Consider the following 20,722-nt stretch of genomic DNA (forward strand, 5'->3'; position numbering starts at 1 on the left):
AATTTCTTATGCTGGAGACAAACAGTTAGGGGAGGGAGGCTGTTACCTTTACATTGTTTTTGCAATCTTCACAGAATCATTGTCTGGCCACTTTGGATTAGATGGGCCTCCTGGGCCTCCGTTCAAGTTAGGCTGCTGTTGTGACTCTTTCTGTTCTGACATTTCTTTGCATGGCATTGCCTGAAATGCCTCCGGGATAGCCAGAAGACTTGGTCATCAGCCACCTTTTGACTATTGGTAGATCACAGCTTACCACAAGAGCCAGTGTGGTATAGTGGTTAAAGTGCAGGACTGCGACCTAGGAGACAAGGGTTCGAATCCCCACACAGCCATGAAGCTCACTGGGTGACCTTGAGCCGGTCACTGCCTCTCAGCCTCAGAGGGAGACAATGGTAAACCCCCTCTGAATACCGCTTACCATGAAAACCCTATTCATAGGGTCTCCATAAGTCAGGATCGACTTGAAGACAGTCCATTTCCATTTTTTCAGCTTACCATGTGGAAACTAATAGGGAGTGGCATTACTGTGCATGTGTAGAGAAATCACAAGAGGGTTTTCACTTCCTTCTGAGTTCTCACTTCCAGAATAGCTGTACCTCCTGGTTGGAGGAGGCATCCTAGAAGTGAAGACTGCCCTCTTGGCACCTTCAAGGACTTTCCTTTCCCAGGCAGATCTGGCAAAGTAGCATCGCACTGCATCTGAAGTTATCAAAAATAGATCTCAGCTCTGCTAGGCCAGAACCATATACTGTATATTTTCAAGAATTGCTGAGATCATGTCAAATTGTTTTCATTGTTCTTTATAGTGAGGAGGGAATTATTTCTAAATGTAGTCTGTAGCTACATTGGCTGCAAAAAAAACCCCCTAGAGTTTGAAAATTTGTTATATCACTGTTTTTATTTAGATAGTTTTAAATGATGCTTCAGTGGTAAACCACCTCTGAATACCGCTTACCATGAAAACCCTATTCATAGGGTCGCCTTAAGTTGAATCGACTTGAAGGCAGACCATTTCCATTTTCAAGGGGAGCAGGCAGTTTTGTTACATGCCTGTTTTGCGCCAGAACCACTTTCAGCCTTAACACACTTTTTATTTGCCACATTTAATGCAGCGTAACCTCCAAATTCAGAAGGAAATGCAAATGTATATAATGCTTTTTGTGTGGTGAAGAAAAATACATGTATCATTAATTTTTTAAAGCAAGGCTATCGACAGTATATCTGACTAATGATTTTACAATATAATCATTTTAGCTCATTTGAAGGCAGGTATACATCCAACTCATTCTATTTTGGCATAGCAAAGTTTACCATTGGTATTATCTCTCTCTCTCCCCCCCCCCCAATAATAAACAAAATTTGTGAAACAGATCCAATGTTTTGCATGGGAGCTAATCAGTCCCTGGTTTTTGAACTGTCCCTGAACACTCATTGGATTTTTGAACCCCTTTTTAAAAGAAGTTAGACAAGGACGTGACTGGATAATAATTTTTCCCTGAGCAAGTAAAATGACATCATTTTTAATGTAATTAAATTGTGTTACATGGAATTGTTTTCAGCTGTAAATGTGCAGAATTGAAAACACATAGGAGGGACGTGTTAATTATGAAGTTCCGCAGTTACTTAGTCTGGCGCTAGTAGAGATCTCGGGTTTTAGATTACTGTAATTTCATAAGGAGCGCTTGAGTGTTGTCTCACGTTGCTTCATAATGGGGGGGAAAAGTTACTTTTGCAACCATATTTAACTGTTTTCTTCTACCTCTCTAAAGAAGTGTGCCTTCTAATATTTATTGAAATGGAGATGGTCATCTTTTGTGCTTTGTCACTGTGTGCCAGTTTAATTGTAAAGAAGTTGCAAACATACAGGCTGTAATGTTACACGTAGGTATGAAAAGAGCAGATGGCAGTCAGCTGGGGTTCCTGAAACCAATGCCAGTCTCCCACTTAAGGTGAAATGTAGGAAAGAAAGATTGGCACTCCAGAGTGATTTGAAGCTGCTTAATGTGTATGCAATGTGTATGCGTCCTCCCTCCCTCTCCCCCTCTCTCTCTTCCCCGGTGGTATAGGATTCCTACATGAGGGAACATGCTGGTGGCTTTCATCTCCGTGGAATTGTTTTCTTCACTGCCGCCATCCACTACTGAATAGCATAGCATGGTTTTAAAGGTTCCTGTCTTATTAGTAGTCTAAACAGTCTCCTGTGCCTTTTGTGTCAAAATGACAGAGAGGTTTGGAAATGGTTTTGATGCCAGGCACTCCTTCAGCAAAAAGACTCCCTGCTTAAGGCTGAGATGTTTCATAATTGATAATTTCCCCCAGATTTCAATTTGCTTGACCCCCTGCCTCTAAAACGTTTGATCCAGAAGGTCAAATTAGATATCTTAACTCTACCCCCTCTTGATTTGTGCATGTTGATATCTTCATTCTCCCCACCCCCACTCCGACACGCACACTAGTGTTTAAGCAATACTTGTTTTTCTGATGACGTAATTACAATAAAAGACTCAGAATATGATCTCTGCTGGTTTTTACTACAGCAAAATACTGTTAATAAAAGCTTTTGATATTTGTTCAAAGCTAGGGTCTCTAACAATGCAATCCTGTACATGTCTACTCAGAAACAAGCCCCACTGAGTTCAGTAGGACTTACTAGGTAAGTGGGTATAGGATTGAAGTTATTGCTGATATACAAATTTTTCAGGAGCATGTTTTCGTATGTTGGACTTTTGAAAAAAGTATGCAGCTTTCTACAGAACACATTTCTTTATTTTTTAAAAAAATGTTTGTGCTTTGTTGCAGTTCCTTTGCTTGTTGCTCTCCATCTTCCTTGACTTAAACTTATTTAAAAGCAGCCATAAATTATTTTCCCATTCAAACAACTGATTGTAAATTACAAAAGTATTTAAATGATTTTACCTTTTGGGCACACACACAAACTTAATCTTGACAGCTTTCTAGCTCTATTTTTTTACATGTGCTCATGTCATTTTATAATTATTATTTAGCTCCTTGAACAACATTATGAGTTATCTCTTTTCAGTGTTAAAAAATGCAGCTTGCAATCTGCTTAGATTACACAAATCCTTTAAAACATTTTGGAAAAGTTGTGCTTTTCACTTCATTATAGATACTTTTGATGATTAGATGAACTAGGGGCTCGCTGTTTTCTTTCAGACTTTACTTTTATTGCTATCATTTATCAGTTGCAAGATGTAAATTTGTAGCCTTCTCTGGCTGACCCAAATAAAAATGGCTTGCATTGATCCTTTTTTGGACATAATGAACTGGCAAATAATCTCTGGACATCTCCTTGGTGTTCATTGAAGCTGTTTTTCAGGAATACAGTCTGAATATGTGCAATCTAAAGGTCTTATCTTGCTTACCTGATATACATGTGCAGGTTTAAAGCCAAAGACCTGATAAAAAATCATAGCTAATTGTGTGAGATAGTACCTTTTTTATTTTCATTATGACTTCAAACTGACAAGATACAGTAGCTGCAGCTTAAAAGCTCTTAGAGTATTGCATTAAACTTTCTGAATATGAAGTTTAATGTTTCTAGGAAGGGAGGGGTGTTTTTCTCTACTGACTGGGCTTTTTTAAACCCTCTAGTAGCAAATAGGGTGAAATTAGTTTTCATTCATGGGTCAGGTTAATTATTTTCTTTTTAATTCTTACTCCCTCCCTTTTTTAGAGGAGACGAGACTGCTGCCTATTTTTTTTCAAAAGCCTTAAAAGTTAGCTGACCTTCCAGATGAACCCAACTTTAATGTAAACACTTTCTTGAGATGGTTCGAAGCTGGGCCAGCAAATCTGGAGGATATTAGTGCTGCTGTGTTTGAGGGAAGTTGGAATCCCTAGGTAATTCTCAAGAGCTCTTTTCCAGGCCTGGGCAGCTGTAGACATTCTTGTCCATTTTGTGGGGTTCATTGGTAATGCTCTGTATGTCTTTTGGAAATGTAATTAGTGAAATACATAATTAGTTTTACTTTGAAGTATATTATCTCCCACCCCACCCTTTGGTCAAGCTCTGCTATGCTCTCTGCAGTGAGGTTTTTATGCCAGTGTTGAGTATTTTTTGATGTTGCAACAAGTTAGATTTCAAGAATAATATCATTATTAACAGCACTTGTTAACATTTGTATTGCTATGTAATACAAATGTTTCCTGTGATAGGATACTATTGTTTCTTCTTCTTTTTACAGGAGAACTGAGATAAGTAGAGCAATCCTATGCATATTTACTTGGAAGTAAGCCTTGCTGTGTTCAGTGGGGCTTACTCTCAGGTTATTGTCTATAGCATGGGTTCTCAACAAGGGGGGAATTCCCCCCCGGGGGGGAATTTTAGGGTTCCGGGGGGGAATTGGGACCACTATTCAGCAAAGTGTGATGTCCTGTAGATTATGTACAATCTGTAAAATTGTAGTTTGTTTTTAATTTAATCTGCGACATTCAATAAAGTTTATTGAATGTCACAGATTAAAATCGATTCTTGAACATGCAGCATTATTTTCATTTGCAAAATTAAATTATTATTTAAAGACCAGAAAGTGCTCCAAGAAATTCTGTTATAATATAAACTAAGAAATTTTTCTCTCACGAGAAACACCACCGTCACTCGCGAAACGTCAACATGCTATGAGAGACTATCTTGGGAAGGGGGGAATTATATTCTGAACAGTGGTGAAAGGGGGGAATGGAGCAAAAAAGGTTGAGAACCACGGGTCTATAGGATATTAATGATTGACCAAACTGCAACTTGAAACTGACATCTGTCTAAATCCAGCTTTCTGTTCACTATGCCTTTTACCATAAATCTACACTGGGTTTTATTTTACTTGTGACATCATCAGAAGAATTTCCCTTACAAAATGTTTTTGTACTGCAGAGAAATAAGTTCTATAGTTTTACACTAGAAGGTAAAATAAATATACCAGGTGCTTATTTGTAGCAGTTTTTAAACTTTACTTTTGCCTTTTGAGGAGACTTTAGGAATAAATAGCGTTTTAGTCTGAGACACTCCTATGATGTTCCATCAAGGATAAATTGCATTTGAAAGACAAAACTTGTCAAGCAATTAATGTATGCGGCGTGATTGTTTTAGATATTCTGGAGCTGCAGGGAAGTTTTAACATACTGCTTAGTTGGCACCGTTTTTGCAAGGATAATTTCATAAGCATTTTCTCACAAAAGCAACACTCAGCTGTTGCTCTGACATGATTAACCAGGACATGATATTTAGGACTCATTTAACATTGGCTGAGCCTCTCAAATACCCCCATGTGCTCAGGCCTTGTTTCTGCTCAGGATAACAGGCTTCTAGCTGATCCGTTTTTAGGCAGGTGGTCTTGACTGCCAGTGAGTGTCAATCACTTTGGTGTGTCGTGGTTACTCAGAACTGAACACTTTGGTTTGCTTTACAAGGAACTGTGAAGCATTAATTTTGTTTTGTACGCCAGAAAAAAGGTGTATATGGGTGAGTCTTTAACTGGTGACTGGCTGAGCCATTGTAGGTCTAGAACATATCTCAGAAAGCTCAGCTTCTTGGCAACATGCAGGATTATAGCAAGCAGCAGCAAGACTGCAATCCTATGTACTATTATTTGTCCAGGTAGGAGATCCCTTTTGGGAACCTCAGAAGGAAGATGAAGTGATTGGGGGGGGGAATGGTAACTTGGCTTTGGACTGCTTCCAAACTCTCTCCTCACCCCCAAAAACCCATCCCTGAAAAAATTCTTTACGCATAAGAATTATAGAAGAGAAAACCACAGCCAACCTGTTCTGTGTATGCAGTGTCCTCATGACATCATAATCTTTTGCGCCAGTTCCCTCCCTTCTCTCTCCTGAGTTTGCATAATTATAGCCTCCAGCACTAACTTCCAAGCAGCCGCTGTGCATTCTGTGCTGCTAATGCAAAAGATTGCCTAGTAACACACAGCCCCTCATCTCAGACATGGAGTGCCATTGGCTCTGGTTTTGCCCACTTGGAGAACCATGTGGCCTGCACCATTGGCATTCATTGATGGCAATCTTCCAAGGAGCTCAAGGTGACCTTCCTCCTCCCTATTTCATGCTCAGAACTATCCAGTGAGGTAGGTTAAACTGAGAGACTATGATTGGCCCAAGGCTACCCAGTAATCTTCAGGGCTGAGTAGGGATATGAACCCTGATCTCCCAGGCCTTTTCTCAGCACTCTTAACCATTACACCATTCTGCTCTTAGTTATAACATTTAGTTTGTCCAGAGCTTCCATATTGTGTTTTGGTGTGAAATTCTACTTCACATCACTGCTTTCTTCCTGTTTTCATGCTGATTTAACTTGAAGCAACTCAGATTGTTGTAGTGGAAATTACTAAATACATGAATTTTTAGGATCCTTGTTTCAGTAGCACAATTTAGCCATTGCAACCAAAACATCGTTTGGCTATTGTGAATAGAATTGAAGCTCACACTCTCTTTCCTCTTCTCTTTGTACACAAATCACTGTTTGCCTCCATTGCCTCCAGATCAGAATTGCAAAGAACAGTTTGAACCAACTTTCCAATTATGGTTTGAGAAACCATAGTTTGCCATGTTCAGACAGCTTGGCAACATATGGTTTGCTCAAACTAGGGAAGGAATTGGAACATAAGAAGGGAGCAGAGAGTGCATGAGCCTGAGTCATTCATGTTGCCATAACCATGGTTCGATTGTTAGGTCTGGACCTCACCACTGCTTATTTGTCGCATACTGCCTGCCTTACAACTTACATTGTACTGCTTTTCAGATACGATTGAAATGATTTTGCCCTCTGTGACTTCAAACCGCCAGTTTAAATCGTAGTTATTTTGTGCACTTAAGTCAAAGCATTCTTACTTACCTAGCTTCTCCTTGTGAATATTTGCTCCCCACCACCATAACCCTTACAGCATATCTTTTTTGGTATATTATTCATGACTCACTCAGTGTATAGTGTTCATGGATGTCCCACATTTTTATCACTTGAAAGGTGGTTTTGATTTAGCTAACTTTTCCCCCACAGTTGATTTTAAAACCCACAACAGTAGCTAAAGTGTTTGTTTTCTTACCTTAAAAATGTTAACTGTGGCAAAAATATATTTCCTGTTTATCAGCAAAGTACATTTAAAAAAAATTTTTTTTTCACAACATGATTTTGAAGTGGAACTCCTCCATATTTTGGTTGTATGGGCTTTTGTTTTTGTGCTGAACACAGTGTGCCTTATTTTATTTATTTATTTATTTGATTTATATAGAATCATAGAATCATAGAGTTGGAAGGGGCCTTGTAGGCCATCGAGTCCAACCCCCTGCTCACAGCAGGAAATCCACAGCTAGAGTATCTCCCGCAGATAGCTATCCAGCCTCTGCTTGAAGACATCCAGCGAAGGGGATCCCACCACCTCCCTAGGCAGTCGGTTCCATTGCTGAACCGCCCTTACTGTCAAGACGTTCCTTCTAATATCCAATCTGAATCTACGCTCCTGCAACTTAAAACCATTAGACCTAGTCCTACCCTCTGGGGCAGCAGAGAACAAATCTGTACCCTCCTCTATGTGACAGCCCTTCAGGTACTTAAAGAGTGCAATCATATCACCCCTCAGCCTTCTCTTCACCAGACTGAACATGCCAAGTTCCTTCAACCTTTCCTCATAAGACTTGTTCTCCATACCAGCTATCATCCTCGTCGCCCTCTTCTGAACCCGCTCTAACTTGTCTATATCTTTCTTAAAATGAGGCACCCAGAACCGAACACAGTATGCCAGATGAGGCCTGACCAATGCAGAATATAGTGGGACTATTACTTCTCTCAACCTGGAAACTATAGCTCTGTTTATGCAGCCCAAAACCGCATTTGCCTTTTTTGCCACAGCATCACACTGCTGGGTCATGATCAACTTGAGATCCACTACAATTCCAAGGTCCTTCTCACACGCACTACTGCTAAGCCGGGTATTTCCCATCCTGTACCCGTGCATTTTGTTTTTGTGGCCTAAATGCAGAATCTTGCATTTGTCTTTATTGAATGTCATTTTATTAATTTCAGCCCAATTTTCTAGTCTATCCAGGTCCCTTTGGATTTTATTCTTCCATTGTGTTAGCTATCCCTCCCAGTTTCGTATCATCCGCAAACTTCGTAAGGCTTCCCTCCACTCCATCATCTAAGTCATTGATAAAAATGTTGAAGAGTATTGGCCCCAGGACAGAACCCTGTGGCACTCCACTCGAGACCTCCTTCCAGTCCGAAGCAGAGCCACCAACGACCACTCTTTGAGTACGGTTTTCCAACCAGTTGTGAATCCACCTGACAGTATTTCCATGTAGTCCGCATTTGACTAGTTTGCTAATCAAAAGGTCGTGGGGGACTTTGTCAAACACCTTGCTGAAATCTAGATAGATGACATCTACAGCATTTCCACCATCTACTAAGCTAGTGACCCGATCAAAAAAAGAGATGAGATTAGTTTGACAGGATTTTTTCTTGACGAACCCATGCTGGCTCCTTCTAATCACAGCATTGTCATCTAGATAGTTGCCAATGGACTCTTTTATTATCCGTTCTAAAATCTTTCCCGGTATTGAAGTCAGACTGACCGGCCTGTAATTCCCCGGATCTTCTTTTTTACCCTTTTTAAAGAGCGGGACGACGTTTGCCCGTCTCCAATCCTCCGGCACCTCTCCCGTTCTCCAGGATTTCTCAAAGATGATGGCAAGAGGTTCCGAGAGTACATCCACAAGTTCCTTCAATACTCTGGGATGCAGTTCATCAGGCCCTGGAGATTTGAACTCATTTAGGTTAACTAGGTATTTCCTGACTATCTCCTTATCAATCTCGAACTGCAGTCCCGACCCCTTACTGAGATTGCTACCGATGCAAGGTTGCACACTGTTCCCTTTTTGGGAGAAAACGGAGGCAAAATAGGTGTTGAGCTGTTCTGCTTTTTCCTCGTTATCTGTCAACATTTTGCCATCCTCATTGAGCAGCAGTCCCACCATTTCCTTGGTCTTTCTCTTGCTTCGAACATATCTGAAAAACCCCTTTTTGTTGTTCCTCGCTTCCCTCACCAGCCTCAGCTCATTCTGGGTTTTAGCTTTCCTTACGCTATTCCTGCAAGCCCGAGCCGCTCGTCAGTACTCTTCCTTGGTGATGCGTCCTTCCTTCCATTCTTTAAACATGCTCTTTTTTACTTTTACCTCCTCCACCAGTCTTCCGTGTAGCCACATTGGCTTTTTCCGATGTCTTCCATTTTTCTTCCTCTTTGGAATTGTTTGCGATTGCGCTTTTTGTAATACGTTCTTCATGAACTCCCACGCTTATTGGGCCCCTTTTTTCTTTAGTCTATCTAGCCACAGGATGCTACCCATCATTTCCCTGAGCTTGCTAAAATCGGCTTTCCTGAAATCCAAGGTCCATGTTTGACTATATTCTTCTTTGGCTTTCCCCAGAATCCCGAATTCCAGCATTATGTGGTCACTTTCCCCCAAGGTACCGACCGCTTTAATTCCCGTGACCAATTCATCCGTGTTAGTTAAGATCAGGTCCAGGATTTCTGATCCCCTTGTTCCTTCTTCTACTTTTTGAAAGAGGAAATTATCAGCAAGGCCCATCAGGAATTTGTTGGAGGCTTTGTGCTTCGCAGAGTTTGTCTCCCAGCAGATATCCGGGTAGTTGAAGTCCCCCATCACTACTACTTCTTGCCTCCTTGAGATTTCAGAGATTTGTTTGAGAAAGACCTCGTCTACCACCTCTTCTTGGCCAGGGGGTCTGTAGTAGACACCTACTACCATGTCGGTTTTATTTGTTTCTCCATTTATTTTTACCCAAATGGTCTCTATTGGACCACTTTGTTCGCTGTCTTGGATTTCCATAGAGGTGTATTTGTCTTTGACGTATAATGCTACTCCCCATCCTTTTCTGTTGCTTCTATTCTTTCTGTAGAGTTTATATCCTTGAATGGCTATATTCCAATCATGGGAGTCATCCCACCAAGTTTCTGTTATCCCTATGAAGTCATATTTGCCTTGATGCACTAAGACTTCAAGCTCCCCTTGCTTGTTTCCCAAGCTCCGCGTGTTGGTATATAGACCAAGGTGGCAATGATGATAAAATTATCTTGAGTGATGATAAAATTGTTGCTTAACCTAAATATCCCTGACTTCTGCTCAAATATGCCAAATGAATTGGGCAGGTAGAGAAGAGAACAGTTTTGAATCAATATACAAACATTGCTGTCTGTAAGGTAGGCTATTGTATTGTCATAAATGGGAAGAATATATTGAATTTATGCACACATGGTTGACTTTTCATACAGCGGGCTCAGGTTAAACATCTTGAATGTGGAATATGAATAGAGCTAACATTTTCATAAGAAGCAGTAATGAAAATGAACAGAGTTCCATTTCGACTGCTAGCAAAGAACATTTGATACTCCAAGGCATGAAATGTGTTTAGTACTTGGGGTTTTGTTAGCTTGACAGAAGCCAGGAAGTGGGACAGTGTGACTGCTCTATAAAGGCTTATTCTATACCTGATGACAGACTCAAGGACGTAACTTGCTGGCAACAGTCATGCCACCGACCACTCTTCATTCCGTACAGCAGACAGCAAATGCATTCCATAGCTGCATGTCATCAGTGGTCATTTCTCTGAACGTGTCATTTGTTGGGACATTTTTATTTTTATTTTATTTTGCTGTTCTGAGGTTGGTGCTGGGCTGGGAGAATCTGCAGGACTGAAAGGGAAGAAGCTTGGCTGCCCAGCACATGCTCCGGCTGCAGGTGAAATTTGGTGCAGGGATTTGGAAGAGGATTTGCTCTTGCTGTGTAGGTCCCAAAATATGAAATGGGAGTAGGTTGGGGAAACGAACATAAAAAATAACTAGACAGGCTGCAGTGATATTAGAGTGCTCATGTTTGCCATGGAGAATTCTTCAGCAGAACAAGTAAAAAAGAAAAAAGTCCTGTCTCTGTCATATGGAAAGAACAATTTTGGGAGCAAACTTAATGTGGCCAGGATAGCCATGCTTGCCCCATTTTCACACACACCTTGGCTCTGGGGTTGGGAGGGGGGGTCTACTTTTTGCTATAAGACCTCTCCCCAGGATACTTCATTTCTAGTATTGGTGCCAGGCTGGGATAAAAGTGTTTGCAATGGATGAGTGGGAAGAGATACAGTCGGGGAGGGTTCAGGTTCCCTCACCCAATGCACACTTTTTGTTGTAAAAATCAGTGTCTCCCTCCACCCAACTCCACCCACCCCACTTTTTAGATATGAATGTGGCAAATGTGTGAAGCACAAATTTAGCTGCCCTGTCATTCTTTGTTTGGCCCTTGTTTTTAAAAGCATATTATGGGTTGGATACAGTCTTAGTCATGCTTAGAGTAGACCCATTGAAATCAGTGGAACTTGAGTTAATCATGACCAACTTAAGTCCCATTGATTTCAACGGCTCTGCCTTTAAGCATGACTGAGTCTGGATCCAGTCCTATATATTTCTTTTGAATGCTATAGAATGAACCCAGCGCTACCGCCCAAATCCTCAGCCCTGTGTCCAGTTCCTCTCCCTGTAATATCTAATTTAACTTACGTCAGGTCCTGACATCATGACCTTGTGTATGTTTCTATCCCTCCTCCATGTCGTTAGTTGTTGGGGTAGGAAAAAAACGTAAATGATAATAGCATCAGGATTCAGGACGGAAGGAACTAGATCATGAAAATGAATATGGTGGTATTCCTGCTCTTCTTTTTAAATTCACAAACAAAATGTCTGTAGACTTTGAAAGAATTCTGCCCCACTATAACTTAGGTTTGTTGGCGTCTAGGGTGCACTTGACCCATCTAGTTCTACTTCCATCTATCAACACATTGCTATGGTGCCAGCTGACTAGTTAGTTGTTTTCTTGAGACAGTTTTACAGTGAGTCAAATTCCTCTTGCTGTTGAGTCTGCTTTTACAACACCAAAGACAAACACAGCAATGATTCGTGCAGGTCGTTTTGAAGCTTGATACTAGAAAGTTTCCTTCTCTCCCCCCCCCCCCCAGCTCTCTCTTATTGTGTTCCCTTTTTGGTTAGGGAAAAAAATAATTGTGCTAAATGTTGTAGATGGCAAATGCTTTGAAAGACTTGACTCCCTATCTTAAGAGTTCTTTTATTTTTAAAAATAAAAATAAAAAGAAGTATGGGAGGGGGGAGATGAAACTAAGCACAGCAAGGAAGAGTTGATGTCTGAGTCATCCAGATCCTGTGTAGGCTCAGAGAAACTTCCCCTAAATAAACACCTACCAGAAGAATTCCTCTGATCATTGACTATAAGTCCCTTATAGCACTGCATTACACACACAAAAGCTCTAGTTTCTGCTGAAAATACATTCTTGATAGTAACCCTGTGCCAATCCAAATTGGGACTTTACACATTCACTTCCTGTAAGGGAAAACATATTATTCATAAGGGTACAGTCAGTCATGAAATACAGGGCTTGTTGGTCTTCCAGTGCCATTTTCCCTCTGGACCCTTTCGTCTACTAGAGAGAAGATGAGTTGGAGCTTCCAAATAGATTCTATAGATAGAGTCCCAGATGATTTAGAATTGAATTTTAATCTGAACCATAGAAATGGTTAAAGGAGCACGCCCTTATTATTGAACAGACTTCTTTAGTAATGATTCACGTGACTTGGTTTTTTTAAGATGCAAGTTCTTATCTCACTCTTGTAATTTAATGTGGTACCTTGCAAGAAGTGATGACTACCTCCAGACAACTATGTGACCAGCACATATGCAAGATGTATGCACTCGTTTTGTCCTCTCAGAAGGAAGTACATGCACATGCAGCAACCCCAGGATTTATCATGGTGGAAGCATGGTAGAATTCTGTGACTGCAGCATCTTCTCGTACATACAGTGGGAAGAACAGGCAACCAGAATTAGATTTACCACTTCAATTATTTGTAACAGTGTATTATTAATCTAAACCAGGGATGAAGCCATCCAGATGTTGCACACCCAACTCCCATCAGTCACAGCCAGCATGGGCAATGGCCAGGATGGTGGTAATCCAACTACATCTGGGGTGAGGGCCACAGGCTCCCCATCCCTGCTCTACACAATGTAATGGGGCCAGAGGCCTATATGTTGTGCAGTAATTTGTCAGAATTAACAGGCTGTACTGGGCTAGGACAGAAAAACCTGTGAAATTTTTAATGCGTTACAGTGTGGTTTTGGACCATTCCCAGTAAATGAGTATGCCACCATCCAGTTGAACTTCCAGGATGGCAAACAAAAACTGATAAAATGCATCCAATAAATATTCAAGAATACTTGGAGAGACAAAATAGCAGAATAATAAATTTTAGTAGAGCCAATTAAACCATCAGTTAAAGCCAGTTTCAATTATGTATTCAAAGGCCTGGGCAAACAAAAAGTTCTTTGTCTGACACCAGAGGGACATCAGATTTGACACCAGGGGCACACTGCAAGGAAAGGGATTCCACATACGTATGTTCCGCAGCTGAAAATTTCCTCTCTTTCGTCACAACCCAACCAACTGGAAGAAGCAACTTCCAAGTTCAGTTAAGGTCGTTGTGAGGGCCAAACTACCTGTTATGTTTCTAAGATGTTTAAATAGACCCTAGTTGGGACTTCTTCAGTAACTATATGAACAGGGTCCCTCTCTCCACGCGTTTGTAATAGTCTCTACACAGTTGGAGTCATGTGTCAATAGGACTTTCACACTCAGGGTATTCTGTTGAAAATTGCTAATCATGTGATAATAATTCATTTATTTTTTTAATTTTTTTATTGTTTTTATTGATTTCATAGTAATTTAACATGAATAATATAATGATACAAAAAGACATCCATTTAACTTTAATGCCCTCCCCCCTCCCCCCACTTTAGAGCCAATTCCTGTTTTGATTCGGTTTATGTGCTATGTTATGGAAAGTATATTGGTAAGTATTGGTATACAGGTGATTATTGTAGTGAATGAAAATTAAATACAATGTTAACATGAGATGGTTTAAAATTGTAGGAGTATTATTATTCGTTTAGGAAAACCGGATAGTTTTTGCAGATGAAGAAAGCTGGGTATGTAGGTCTCGTTGTGAGGTGTATTCCATGTAGTTCCACCATACTGACGTGAACAATTCCGGTTTTGCAGCACCTCTTAGAAATCGAAGATGCAGCGTGATTTTGTCCAATATAGCTATCGTCCATATTTTGTTGAACCAAATCTGCAAGTTAAGTCCATCTTGATTTTTCCAGTATTGTAATATTGTTAGTCTCGCTGCTATGAGTAGTTTACATAGCAGATGTTTTGATTTTAATGTTTTGTTTTCATCTTTGAATAAAGATAATAAAAATAGTTCCGGTGTTAAGTGTATTTTTTCTTTCGTAATGTTGTTAAGTTCGGTATGTACTGAAGTCCAAAATTTTTTGATCTGTGGGCAGCTCCACCATAGATGGAAGTATGTTCCTTTCTGATTGCATCCTCTCCAACATAAGGGAGATGTTGATGAAGATATATGAGAGAGTTGTACTGGTGTATAATACCATCTGTGAATTGTTTTCAGCATAGTTTCTTTATGTGCTGCAGAGATTGTTCTGCTGTGTTTAGAATGAAAGATTGAAGACCATTCAGATGTTTCTAGCTGATATCCCAGATCTTTTTTCCATTGGTTTTTCAGACCTGTCAGTTTTCCCATATCAATTTCTAGTAATATTTTATATAGGTTAGAGACTATTCCTTTACCAGAGCGACCACTATCTAGTAATATTTTTTCAAATTGTGTGATATTTTTAGTATCGTATGTTTTGATTTGAGGGTCCTTTAGGGTAGTTTGTAATTGGTATGTATGTAACCAATCTAAGTTCCAAGATGGAATATCAATTTTTAGTTGTTGAATAGTGATTGGGTTACCTTGTGGGAAAAAATCTCTCAATCTAAAACAATTTTTCTCCTCTCCTATTTCTATATATTTTTTCAAGAAGTCATCTCCTGCTTTTGGGTAAGCAGGTAAGGGAGTTAAAGGGGAGTATATTGAAGATAATTTAATTGCCATTGTTTCCAGATGGAGAATGTGGATTTTGTATATGGATTATTAATAGTTTTAATCCATGTGTGGGTGATTGGTAAGAAGGGTAGATTCCAAATCTTGCCTTTCGATAACATATTTTCTTCTAATCTAATCCAAGATTTTTTTGATTTCATTATGATGAAGCTAAGTTGGCAAAGTTGAAATGCTATGTAATATAAATGTAAATTCGGAAGACCCCAACCTCCAGAACTTGTGTGTGTGTAAAAGGATGTCATTGCTAGTCTTGGTCTTTTATTTTGAAAGATGAAGTTATTTATCATGGTTTGCCATTTGCGAATAGTGGTATGTGTAATAAGAAGAGGGAGTACTTGAAATAAATAAAGAAATCTGGGGATTATTTTCATGCGAACGGTCGCTATTCGGCCTAATATGGTTATATTGAGTTTTTTCCATTTATTGAGATCTAGTTTCATTTTTCGTATTAAAGGGTAATAATTAATATAAAACAGTTTTGATGTATTTTTGGAAATTAAAACTCCCAGGTATCTAAAAGCAGAGTTACATATATTAATTCCCAGTATTTTGCGAGTGATCAATTGGTCTTGAGGGCCAACATGAAAAAACATTATAGAGGATTTGTTGAAATTTATTTTAAGACCAGATATTTCTGTAAATGTTTCAAGCATCAGTTCAAGTGCTGAGGCTGATTGTGATGGGTTTCCTAACATTAATGTCATGTCATCTGCATATAAATTTAATAGATGTTCTTCGTCAGTCGTATTAATTTTATATCCCTGTATTTGAGCATGTGAGCGTAATTTCATGGCTAGAGGTTCCAGAGCCAGAGCAAATAGTAATGGAGAGAGAGGACATCCTTGTTTCGTGCCTCTTTGTATTATTATGGGGGCAGAATCCAGATTATTAGTGCGAATTACTGCAGTGGTGATGTCATATAATCGATTAATCATGTTTAGTATCCTATTTCCTAATTTATATTTATCTAGTACTTTAATTAGGTAGTTCCAGTTTAAACAATCAAAGGCCTTGTATATATCTAAGGATAAAATACCTAATGGTTTTTTGTTTGTTTTGGTGTGATATATGATGTTAAGCAGTCTTCTGATGGGATCAGATATATGTCTTCCTTTAATGAATCCTGTTTGATCTACATGAACAAGATCAGTTATCATTGAATTGATTCTATTTGCTAATATAGAAGTAAATAATTTTTGATCTTGGTTAAGAAGATTTATTGGGCGGTAGGATTCCACTTTTGATTTATCTTTATTTGGTTTGGGTATAACTATTATACGGGATGTTTTCCAGGTGTCTGGAATAATTCCACCTGACCAAATATAATTAAATAATTGTGTGAGGTGTGGAGTTAAGATATCTTTGAAGATTTTATAAAATGTGCTATTAAAGCCATCTGGTCCAGGTGCCTTATTGTGTTTGAGGTTTATGATTGCCGTAGAAACCTCTTCTGTTGTCTCTTTCGTCACAACCCAACCAACTGGAAGAAGCAACTTCCAAGTTCAGTTAAGGTAGTTGTGAGGGCCAAACTACCTGTTATGTTTCTAAGATGTTTAAATAGACCCTAGTTGGGACTTCTTCAGTAACTATATGAACAGGGTCCCTCTCTCCACGCGTTTGTAATAGTCTCTACACAGTTGGAGTCATGTGTCAATAGGACTTTCACACTCAGGGTATTCTGTTGAAAATTGCTAATCATGTGATAATAATTCATTTATAAACTTGTAAAAAAGCAAAGTTTTCCAGCACCTGTGGAGGTTGTCAGAAGGATAAATCAAAGGGAGCGTCCTGAAACACATTTAAACTCCCTTCTGAATGGGGTCCATTTATTATGTTGATTTCCATCTTTTGAGCTACTTAGGAACAGGAGTTTATAAGGATTTCAGTTATTTCATATAGCAGGAAGCACTAGATTATATTTTGATTGTTTCTCACTTGAAAATGAGAAGGTTGTGTTTGTGCAAACCTTTCTTTAAAGACAACCACAACACCCTTCAGGCTAGATCTGATAAAGTTCATTCTAATAGAGGAAGGTTAAAGGCTATTGAAAACAATAGAGAGAAAAATATATTTTAAGTGTGAAGTAGGATTGTTGCAAGTGTTTCAATTGTAGTAATATAGCGTTTTTTTTAAAAAAATTAAAATTGGTCTTGAAATTGGAATTTCCAGATGTTTGTTTTCAAATTATATATTGTTGTTATGTGCCTTCAAATCGATTACGACTTATGGCGACCCTATGAATCAGTGACCTCCAAGAGCATCTGTCATGAACCACCCTGTTCAGATCTTGTAAGTTCAGGTCTGTGGCTTCCTTTATGGAATCAATCCATCGCTTGTTTGGCCTTCCTCTTTTTCTACTCCCTTCTGTTTTTCCCAGCATTATTGTCTTTTCTAGTGAATCGTGTCGTCTCATTATGTGTCCAAAGTATGATAATCTCAGTTTCATCATTTTAGCTTCTAGTGACAGTTCTGGTTTAATTTGTTCTAACACCCAATTATTGGTCTTTTTCACAGTCCGTGGTATGCGCAAAGTTCTGTAATACCACATATGCAGTTCATATGGTGCCTGATCTCACAGCTTCTTCTTTTGACTTTACACTGCCATAAGCAAGTCCAGAGAAAGAACCACTCTAATGATATCTTTGTGAGAAATCCTTGATCTCTCACTTCTGACTTTCAAAGTTACTTGATAGTTTAAAGGGAAATGCTATTTCTTTGTTAGATACTGTATGAATGTTTGTATCATAAATGATTTAGATGGGTCTACAAATTTCGTAGGCCATATCTGCATTCAACCAGATGCTTCCTGAAAAGCTCACAAGCAGAGCATGAAGGTGGTGGCTGTCCCTTCTTGCTTGACCTCAGCATCTGGTGTTTTGGAGGTATATTGCTGCTGAACATGGAGGGTCCATTTAGCTATCATTTGCTAGTGCCACTTAATTGGACAAAGTCATGGAGAATAGGTCTTTTTTTTAAGGCCTCCTAAGTAGTGGCCATCATAACAAGTAGTAGTTAACAACAACAGCAACAATGGCAACAACCCCCTCCCCCTTCGCAATAAGGTCCCTGAGTGGGTGGCAACAATTTAAAAAATAGTATTGTGTATTTTTGTGTGAAAAGGTACTTTAAATGTAGAGAAAAGTAATGCCTTAATGACATATCTGGGCAGGGGCAGCAGTTTTCTCTTAAGCTTTACAGAGTGTAAATTCAGATTTTTGTTAACAGCTGATCATTTGCAATGCACCCTGAGAACAATTTCTTGTGGTTCTGAAATAGAAATCACGTAAGTTATATTGGAAGAGGACAGTATATCTAATAGATAGGAAATGATCCTTTGTACCTGCAAGCAGCATGCACATCGTCACAATTTCTTTAAAATACAGTATCATCATGGGTTTAAAAAGAGTTGTTCTCCTGTAATTCATAGTAATAATCATTTTGTGTGCTTGCCAGGAAACATAAATGTTTACTTTCTACTTACTTAAGCATTAGTTAAATGCTGGCTTTTGACCTGCTGAAACACCGTACAAACATAACTTTTGTACAAATGTAGTTAGGGTAGCTTGCAATTTATTTGGGGAGAAAAAAAAAAGAATTACCGTAGATCACTAAGTTAGCGGGTGTTAATAATGTTGTGTGGTGGTGAGTGTTTTTTTCCCTTCTGCCAAGAATCTAACAAATTGGCATGCTGCTGTAATTTGGTTTTTAAGTTTGTCTGTTGAATGACGACCAATTTGTATAGATAATATATTGTGTGTTAAATTGAATGCTCTGCTTTTGTACATTCCATTCCATTACGAAGATGAGACTTCGGATAACTACCTAGTTTCAGATAATGTGGAATCAAATCCTTTAGGAAGCCGTACTATAGCAAATCAGCACAATGACTATTTTATGTTTTAAGTGGAGATTATGTTTTGAGTGCCTGTAAATGCCTCGTTAGAAAAATCAATTCCGAGCATCCTCTTTCTAACCCCTTTTTAGTTCACTTTTTTCGGACTACATTCTGACACCTTAATCCACTCTCCTGTATATAAATTTCAGCTCCACTGATTTCAGAGAAACCATTTCAGACTTGGGTCATTGTAACTTGGTCCGGCCATTCTTGATGTTGTTACTGTTAAAAAAGAAAAGAACGGTCTAGATCCATTGTTGAAAGACTGGTATAAATTTATAAAATCTGTATGGCAAAAATTCAAGTGGTCTCTAGTCAGGGTGTGTGTGGAAAAGGATCTTTGCAAATACGTCCACAAAGGTTGCTTAATCTTGTAAATTTGTTAGCCTTTATTTCCACATTTATGCAACTTATTGGTAGGACGTTGTCAACTTCAAGGGGGGAGGAATAAAATAACCAGCTTTCATGCTTGCCTGTTCATCTGGAGGCCGTTCTTATTCGCCATAGGTGATAAAATGAGTGTATTAATGTTTCTGGTTTTCCAGTGCTTCGGCCTTCTTGTACTATTCCTACATTGGCCGTCTTTCTCCCTATGGGATGTTTTGATAACTTAGCAGTGATTTTGAGAAAAGTGTACTATAAGAAGTTGCCTTTGTGCAAGGCCCATAATCAACCTGAATCTGAAATTAATCATTACATCTCAAAGTGATAAGTGCTGAAATTCTTGTTCCAGTTTTGCCCATGTAAATTATTCATCCCCAACATATCTGCATGCATAACTACTTGGAGTAAGGATGTAGACTACTTTTTAAATTGGGTTATAGGTTGGATTACTAGTTGCTTTGCTGTGCTGGGATATGAGCGAGGAGGACCATGCTTTGCTTTTCCCCCCTCTCAGATAGAGGAGGACCATGCTTTGCTTTTCCCCCCCTCTCAGATAAAGTATGCCAGTGTAATTTCGCTATTCTTGGTTGAAGAGACACTAATGCTTTTAAATACTCACTTGGTGTGTGTAAGACATTGCAAAGAGATGGTTTTTGTCTACCGCTTATTCACAAAACTGCCTTGGGAGAGTGCTTGTTATGCCATTTTTCTGCTGATTAAGGGCACCAGCCACATATTGTATTTCCTTTGTTATGTGTAAGAAGCTCAACAGGAGTGGTGCTTGCCAAGTTGTCTCCATACACTCAAATGTTAAAAAAAAAGAAAGATCAATTACAGCTTCAGGGAAAAATGAAAAAGGCCGTTGAACAGATGGATATGATTCCCAAGGTGTTTCGAGGGAGCTCTTTGTCAGGAGAATTTTTTTTTTAATGCTGCTTGATAAAAACTACTTGGGACAGTTTTTTTAAATGGTGCAGCTCACCAAACCAGACTTTGGAGGAAAACTTTACAGAGGAACAAAATGGCAGTCTCGTTCTTCTATCATGACAGGACTGCTGCTAATGAGTAATGTGCCCTTAGGCGTGATGGGACTTCCCCTTGCTCTCCTCCCCCTGCATGTGCACCCCTGTCTGCTCTGAAGGGTCCTGCAACCCTCTGTCACCCAATTAAGGACAAAGGACATCTACTGTGCCACTGGTGTAAATATATATATTTTAAAAGCCTCACGGCATTCATGTTTCTGAGAATGTTTTGGTAAACATCAACATTTGCCATGCTGTTGACTTCTACTGTACCACACATAGGCACATGAAATACTCATTCAACTAGACTTGAAAAACCTAGCCATTTGTTTTCTTTTTATTTATGGACTATGTTT

The sequence above is a fragment of the Rhineura floridana genome, chromosome 8 (genome assembly GCF_030035675.1).
Source record: "Rhineura floridana isolate rRhiFlo1 chromosome 8, rRhiFlo1.hap2, whole genome shotgun sequence".
Classification (NCBI taxonomy): domain Eukaryota; kingdom Metazoa; phylum Chordata; class Lepidosauria; order Squamata; family Rhineuridae; genus Rhineura; species Rhineura floridana.